This window comes from Heptranchias perlo, chromosome 22 (assembly GCF_035084215.1).
Source record: "Heptranchias perlo isolate sHepPer1 chromosome 22, sHepPer1.hap1, whole genome shotgun sequence".
Classification (NCBI taxonomy): domain Eukaryota; kingdom Metazoa; phylum Chordata; class Chondrichthyes; order Hexanchiformes; family Hexanchidae; genus Heptranchias; species Heptranchias perlo.
In genome coordinates, this window is record NC_090346.1 from 44,078,031 (window position 1) to 44,085,397 (window position 7,367).

A 7,367-nucleotide genomic window follows, 5' to 3' on the forward strand; every position below is an offset into this window, starting at 1 on the left:
GTAGAGTTTCCGCTTTGGGCGCAATCGGCAAATCGGGTGCAAATTGCACTTGAAATTGCAGTGGTTACAGTTCGAGTTACCGCTAAGATGTATTTGCATAATCACCTGCATTTGCATAATCATAAGTAAAATCTTCCATGAACCACGCAATCAGGCAGTGTTAATAGAATGTAATAGTTTCTTTTGTGCAATAAAAAATTTTCATTGATGTATTTAAGAGTGATAACCTGGTGCAGTTTTATTAATACAGCTAAAGATGGGTTTATCACAAAAAATAAGCATTTTTAATAAGGGTGTCCAGTCCTCCACCTGTGAGTAACCTGATTTTAAAACACTGAAAATGACTTTAAAAAACTTACTGAACCATTTACTACTTTCATTGGTGTACATGCATCAATTTTTTTAGTAAATTAAATGTCTTTTAATATGTAAACATGTTCAAAACATGCCCACTAGTGCCTGTGCGCCTAAGAAAACAAACTTGATTTGAAGGCCGTCCTCGAACGGGCGCAATCAGCAGAAACTCGCTGTCCTCGTTATTTCGATCGGGGGTGTAGCCAATCTTGTGGGCAGGGCCAGCTTTGGGCACAGTGATTTTTGATCCAACACAAAAGATCTCGATTTACAATTGACGTAACTTACGCTTGATATTCCGTGCCCTTTTGCGCTGGTTCGGGTGGATTGCGCTGATAAAACCAGCGCAATCTTGTGGGAACTCTACTCCAATCTCTATTGAAGGGGGGAAATAAATTCCAGGAATGTTATCAACAATCTTCAAGCTTTTAAAACCCAAGCTTGGCTTCACCTAATCACTGCTTCCTGATTGTCTTCTTTATGACTCTCTTAACTCCTAGTGCCAAGGGCCTTGGCCCTTACCTCACCTTTTTCAATTAAAAAAAAATACACTCCCTGTGACATTGACACGAATCAAGATGACAGATCCTTCTAATCTTGTAGTATCTTCTTTATTTCATACTGATGTACCAGGCTGGGCATCCTGTGGTATAGAATCGGCCCCATTTATGTTGGAGGATGGAGTCCACAGAAGAGAGAGAAGCAACAGCGTCAGACAACACACAGAGGCCAGTAAGTCAGCATTTGTTTGAAAGTCATGATTTGCAACATGATAACTTGCAGCTGGTCCCTCTTCAGTGTCCAAGGGAGGTCTGTATAGGCCAGTTACTGGGGAATCCATATTATTGGTCCGTATGTGTGGATTGAGCTCTCAGCCCAACCATGTATTTATATTTGGTACATACGAACGTACATATGAAAGGAACAGGAAAAGATCATCAGGGCGATCAAGTCCACCCTATCCAGGTGGATAGGGTGGACTTGATGGCCCTGATGATCTTTTCAGGGCCATCAAGTCCCTGATCCGACCATGTATATCATCTACTAACCACACAATCTTGTGAGAGGCAAAAGTACCAGAGAAATTCCCACGGCCGTTCTGAAAAAATAGATCAGGAAGGAGAGTGACTTCATCTATGTGGAATAAGTGGTGAAGCAGGTTCACACTTAACACCTGCATTTTTTCCAATACCATGAGTATCGTGAACTCTTCTGTCGACTGTATTGTTGAGCACACTGTATCCAAGGCTTCATTACAACAAGTTCTGAACTATCATGTCCAGGGAGATGCAGACCTTCGGTGAGCTAGTCAAGCGTGCTGCCTGTGTAATATCGCCCATCTCCACCCCTGCCTCAGCTCATCTGCTGCTGGAACCCTCATCCATGTCTTTGTTACATCTAGCTGCTCTCCTGGCCGGCCTCCCATCTTCCACCCTCCATAAACTTGAGCTCATCCAAAACTCTGCTGCCCGTATCCTAACTAGCACCAAGTCCCATTCTCCCATCACCCATCGCTGACCTACATTGGCTCCCGGTCCGGCAACGCCTCGATTTTAAAATTTTCATCCTTGTTTTTAAATCCCTCCCTGGCCTTGCCCTTCCCCATCTCTGTAACCTCCTCCAGCACTACAATCTTCCGAGATCACTGTGCTCATCCAATTCTTGCCTCTTGCACATCCCCGATTTTAATCGTTCCACCAATGGTGGCTGTGCCTTCAGCTGTCTAGGCCCTAAGCTCTGGAATTCCCTCCATTAACCTCTCCGCCTCTCTACCTCTCTCTCCTCCTTTAAGACGCTCCTTAAAACCTACCTCTTTGACCAAGCTTTTGATCACCTGTCCTAATATCTCCTTATGTAGCTCGGTGTTAAATTTTGTTTGATAACACTCCTATGAAGCACCTTGGGACATTTTACTACGTTAAAGGCGCTATATAAATGAAAGTAGTTGTTGTTGTTGATAAATGCTGCCACTAAGTAACCCAGCTCCAAGTAAAGTCCCAAACTGTGCTGGAAAACAAAACCTAGTGATCCTGAAATTAAACAAAAAAATCTAATTAAAAATAATAGGAAAAAGAGCAGATTTAAGCCAAAGTATAGTTGCTTGTCATCTTGCTGACTAGAATTCCAAAGCCTATTATTTTTATTTTCTATGTGAGTGTGTGGTAGGTGAAGGAGAAGGATAGGGATGAGGAAATAATTCTGATTGTGCGGTAAAGATACAGAAACTCGGACTTCATCTATTTCAGTGATGTCATCACTCATCAAATCACAGCACCAATTGCTTGGAAAAATGGATATTTTTCCAGCAAAGAACAGCAGACTGCTTGAGGGGATGGTAAAGATTAATTTTATGTTGAAAACACTGATAGACATTTTCAATCAGGGGGTCAAAGCATCATAGGGAAGCCTTTCAGCAATGTTGTTGTACACAAGCCGATACTGCGATGCGGTCCGTTGCGCTTTATAGTGTTCTCTGGAAGCCTGCACACCTGTTGCGCACAAGGCTCATTGAGGCACTGAAAATATACAAACGAGGCCGTAGCCCCGTAATATCAAAGAACCTGAACAGTGCTCCGGACGCTCAGCGCCCATATGAAACAAGCACTGCATGGGAGCACAGTCACAGTGTTGTGTCTTTTCCCTTAAAGACAAGTCCTCCTCTTGCTTTGCTTTTTGACAGTAGCTACTCTATTTCTTTCCACCAATTTCAATGCTGTTTTGTTGTGTTTTCAAAACTCAGAATTTCATAAAGCGGTATCCCGTCTGCCTTCTGTGCGTGTTTCCCCGCTGAACTGTCAGTGTATGCTGCCAACGCATACAGTGGAGTTCACCAATGCCAACCCCATTCATGGGCAAAACGGGGTTCCTCTCCAATAATGTGCGACTGGTCTGTGACCATAGGTACAGAATAATGCCTAATATTCTGGTAGTTGACATGATTCCTTCCAACAGTCTATGTCACCTTTATTTCAAGACCAGGAAGATCAGACCAATGGCTGCTGAAGGACCAAAACAATCTACTGCAGCTATGATTCCTTACCCCATTGAGACATCTCCTCCTGCTCCTGAGCGTCTAAAGAAGGAGACGAACAGATTTTAGAATAATGCCTCTGTAAAACGGGTGATAGCGAGTCGGCAGCCCGTTTTACATCTCTCCCAATTTTTATTTCAAGACGTTGGAAATAAAAATCGGGAGTGATGTAAAAGGGGCTGCCGACTCGCTATCACCCATTTTACACGATCACACAAAGTCAAAATTTACCCCACTCAGTCCATCCAGCTCACAATATTACCTAACCTTCTTTTCTGTATCCATACAGTGCATCATCTTTATTCCTTTCGTGACATGGATAAGGTCAAACCTGTGACCTTATATTCCCTGTTGAATGAGAAGATTGCATAGCTGCTCTTGGACAGTCACTTGTGTGAAAAAAATAGAAGCAAAACTAATATTGGGTATGTATTTCATATTGCAGTGTCAGCATACATGCTCACTTCACTGCAAACCATTGATGTATATTTTTAATTAATAATTCTGAAAATAACAGGCCACTGGATTCAAGTCACAGCATTCTTTTTGCCAAGATTACATATTTGTGTTGAAGCTAAGACTCTGGGCTGCAGTACCTGGTATCTGAATAGTTGGTTTGTGATTGTTTTCAAGTGTTAGTTCTCAAGTGTGACCCAACAAAAAAACATTTGCCAAAAGTAAAGACTATAAAATGACTATTGCTGTGTATCAACACATGTGACGATTCGAAAAATAATACCACACTGCTAGAATTCCCAATATATATTCCATAAGCTGCAGCTGGCAGGCGATGATTAGCCATATGATCTTTGCTTACAGTCTTCGTGTTTTTTGCAAAACCCAGCACAGAAAGATGGTCACAAATAGTACAGACCATCCTTTGGAATAAGTTGCTTAAATAATTGAGGGAATATAAGCACTAGGCCAGGCCTGCACTGCCGATTTCTTCTGGAAAACAAAGCCAGAAATGGTTTTGCTGAATTGAAGCTCAGATTTCCAAATATTGATATTTGCCATCAAGCTGGAAATACAAATAGGAATCTTAACAATTTGTTTCATGCTTGGCTCAGAAGCTGGGATCATTTCTGAAGAGACTTCCCCCTGTAGTTTCAGCACGTTATGTTCATGCATTGGCCAGACTTTATTTGGGTATTTTTTGTTTCTAACTGGATTCTATTCGACGAACCAAACCTATGCCTTGAATCAGGACTGCCCACAGCATAGTATCAAATTGCAATACTTTGAGGAGGTAACTATATTAATTGTTAGCAAACAATGTATATAATCTACTTGGATTTTCAGAAGCCATTCCATACCATTCTATATATGAGGCTTAGGAAGAAGCTTGAGGCTCATGAAATTAATGGCAATTTAGGTAGAGCAGAAGGTGATAAACAGAAAAAGACATTGAGGATGCAGTAGCAAGGATTGGTTTTAAGTATCCTATCGGTCAAAATATTTGTAAATGATATATAGAAGAGAGCACTTCTTGTGCATTATAATAATGTTATAACATTTTTGACGATGCTCCAACTATATAATAAAATTGAAGGCGCATGGAGGAATCCGGACAGAACATAAGAAATAGGAGAGGAGTAGGCCATACGGCCTCTCGGCCTCAGCTCCACCTTCCTGCCCAATCCCCATATCTCTTGATTCCCCTAGAGTCCAAAAATCTATCTATCTCAGCCTTGAATATGCTCAACGACTCAGCATCCACAGCCCTCTGGGGTAGAGAATTTCAAAGATTCACAACTCTGAGTGAAGAAATTCCTCCTCATCTCAGTCTTAAATGGCCGACCCCTTATCCTGCGACAAAGCCCCCTAGTTCTAGACTCGCCAGCCAGGGGAAACATCTACCCTGTCAAGCCCCCTCAGAATCTTATATATTTCTATGAGATCACCTCTCATTCTTCTAAACTCCAGCGAGTATAGGCCCATTCTACTCAACCTCTCCTCATAGGACAACCCTCTCATCCCAGAAATTAATCTAGTGAACCTCCGTTGCACCGCCTCTAAGGCAAGTATGTCCTTCCTTAGATAAAGAGACTAAAACTGTACCCAGTACTCCAGGTATGGTCTCACCAAAGCCCTGTATAATTGTAGTAAGACTTCCTTACTCTGGTACTCCAACCCCTTTGCAATAAAGGCCAACATGCCATTTGCCTTCCTTATTGCTTGCTGTACCTGCATGCTAACTTTTTGTGTTTCTTGTACGAGGACACCCATGTCTCTCTCAACACCAACATTTAATAGTTTCTCACCATTTAAAAAAAATTCTGATTTTCCATTCTTCTACCAAAGTGAATAATCTCACATTTCTCCACATTGTACTCCACCTGCCACCTCACTTATATTATCTATATCCCTTTGCAGACTCTTTGGGCTCGATTTTTGGACGTCCAAGCCGGCGGATTTGTGGCGGGGGGCCTCCGAAAATCGGGGATTCCTGGGGCGGGTCCGGAGCCCGGCTCCAACCTGCAATTAAAGCCGGCGGGATCCCACTTAAACCAATTAATTAGATAGTTCAGGTCGTATGCAGACCTGATTTGTAGGACATTTTAGGAGGGGTGGGATTTTCAACTCAACTGAGACTGTTTCTCGTACTGGGGGAAACACTCCCAGTTGAAATGGACGTGTTGTAGCCACCAGCCTGTGGCAGCTGCAAAGGTCCATTTGACAGGTGTTGGGGGGGGGAGAGACCCTTACTCATTGCAGGAGGTCACTCTGTCACTTTGGACAAAGTTTGGCCTCCACCACCCTCCTCCTAACATTAGAATTCACAAACTTGCAACCTCAACCCCGGTGTGCAGACACATTTACCTACCTTACTGACCCTCTCAAACGTACATCTTCCGGATGGGGGCCGCCGTAGCTGCAGTCATGACCTCCTCGGACGAACAGCATCACGAGCCGCGCCGGCCATGCCGTCCACCTCTGACACGTGGAGCCCCACAACACAGTGCTGTGACACATCCACCTGCACAGCAGGAGGGAGGGCAACTGCAGAGAGAGATGCGTCGCAGAAGGCACAACCCTCGCCACAGGCTCTACAGACCGAGGCTCAGCTTGCTGCACTTCTCTGAGCAGCAGTGCACACGGAGACTCAGAGTCACTCAACATGTAGTCGTAGACATCTGCAGCCTCCTTCATGCTGAGCTGCTCCCGGCTGGCCCAAGCACCATCTTCTTACCTGTCGCTGTCAAAGTCACCACTGCCCTCAACAACTTCTCCTCCGCATCCTTTCAGTGTGCCACTGGGGACATGGCCGGCGTCTCTCAGTCGTCTGCACAAAAGAGCCCTGCAAATACATCTACACCCACTCTGCAGTGACCCAATGGGTGGCATCAGGTGTGGGTCTTCATGGTGATCCTCAGGAAAGGGCATTATTGCGCAAACCAGACAAGATTTTAAAAGACGTGGCAGTAGTGGTGATAACAATTTTTTATGATTTTTTGCAAATCAAAGGAAAGTTAATCAAAAACATGACATTTCGTCTTTCACCGTTGTGCATCCCCTTTGTGCTCACAACTCCTTTGGCTTTATTTTTACGGGAACCCCTACGTGGTGCCACCCCTGTGACTTCAGTAGAGGTAGTGGCAGATTGCTCTTGTCCATGCCCTGACCGATGAGATGCTATGCGCGGATGCCCTCTGGGTTTCGGTGCCCGTGAGGGCCCCTCCAAAGACTGTTCCACCTGCACCTGTGCAGGGGCAGACTCGGCCACCTGGAGAGGAGGTGGCATTGCGGGTACTGGTTGAGAGGGGGGCAACGGGTGAGATGTGGGAGTGCTTTGAGTGGCGTCCCCACTTCCATGTCCCCTTTCACCATCATCCCTCTCCTGGCCCAGGCCCACATCACTCCTTCCACCCTGCTGGACGACAGTTTGGAGGACTTGTGTGAAGCCTTGGAAGGCCAGTTGTAAGGTATCTGTCAGCCTGTTCAAGGCTGCAGAATGTTGCTCACCCTGAATCCGAACGGC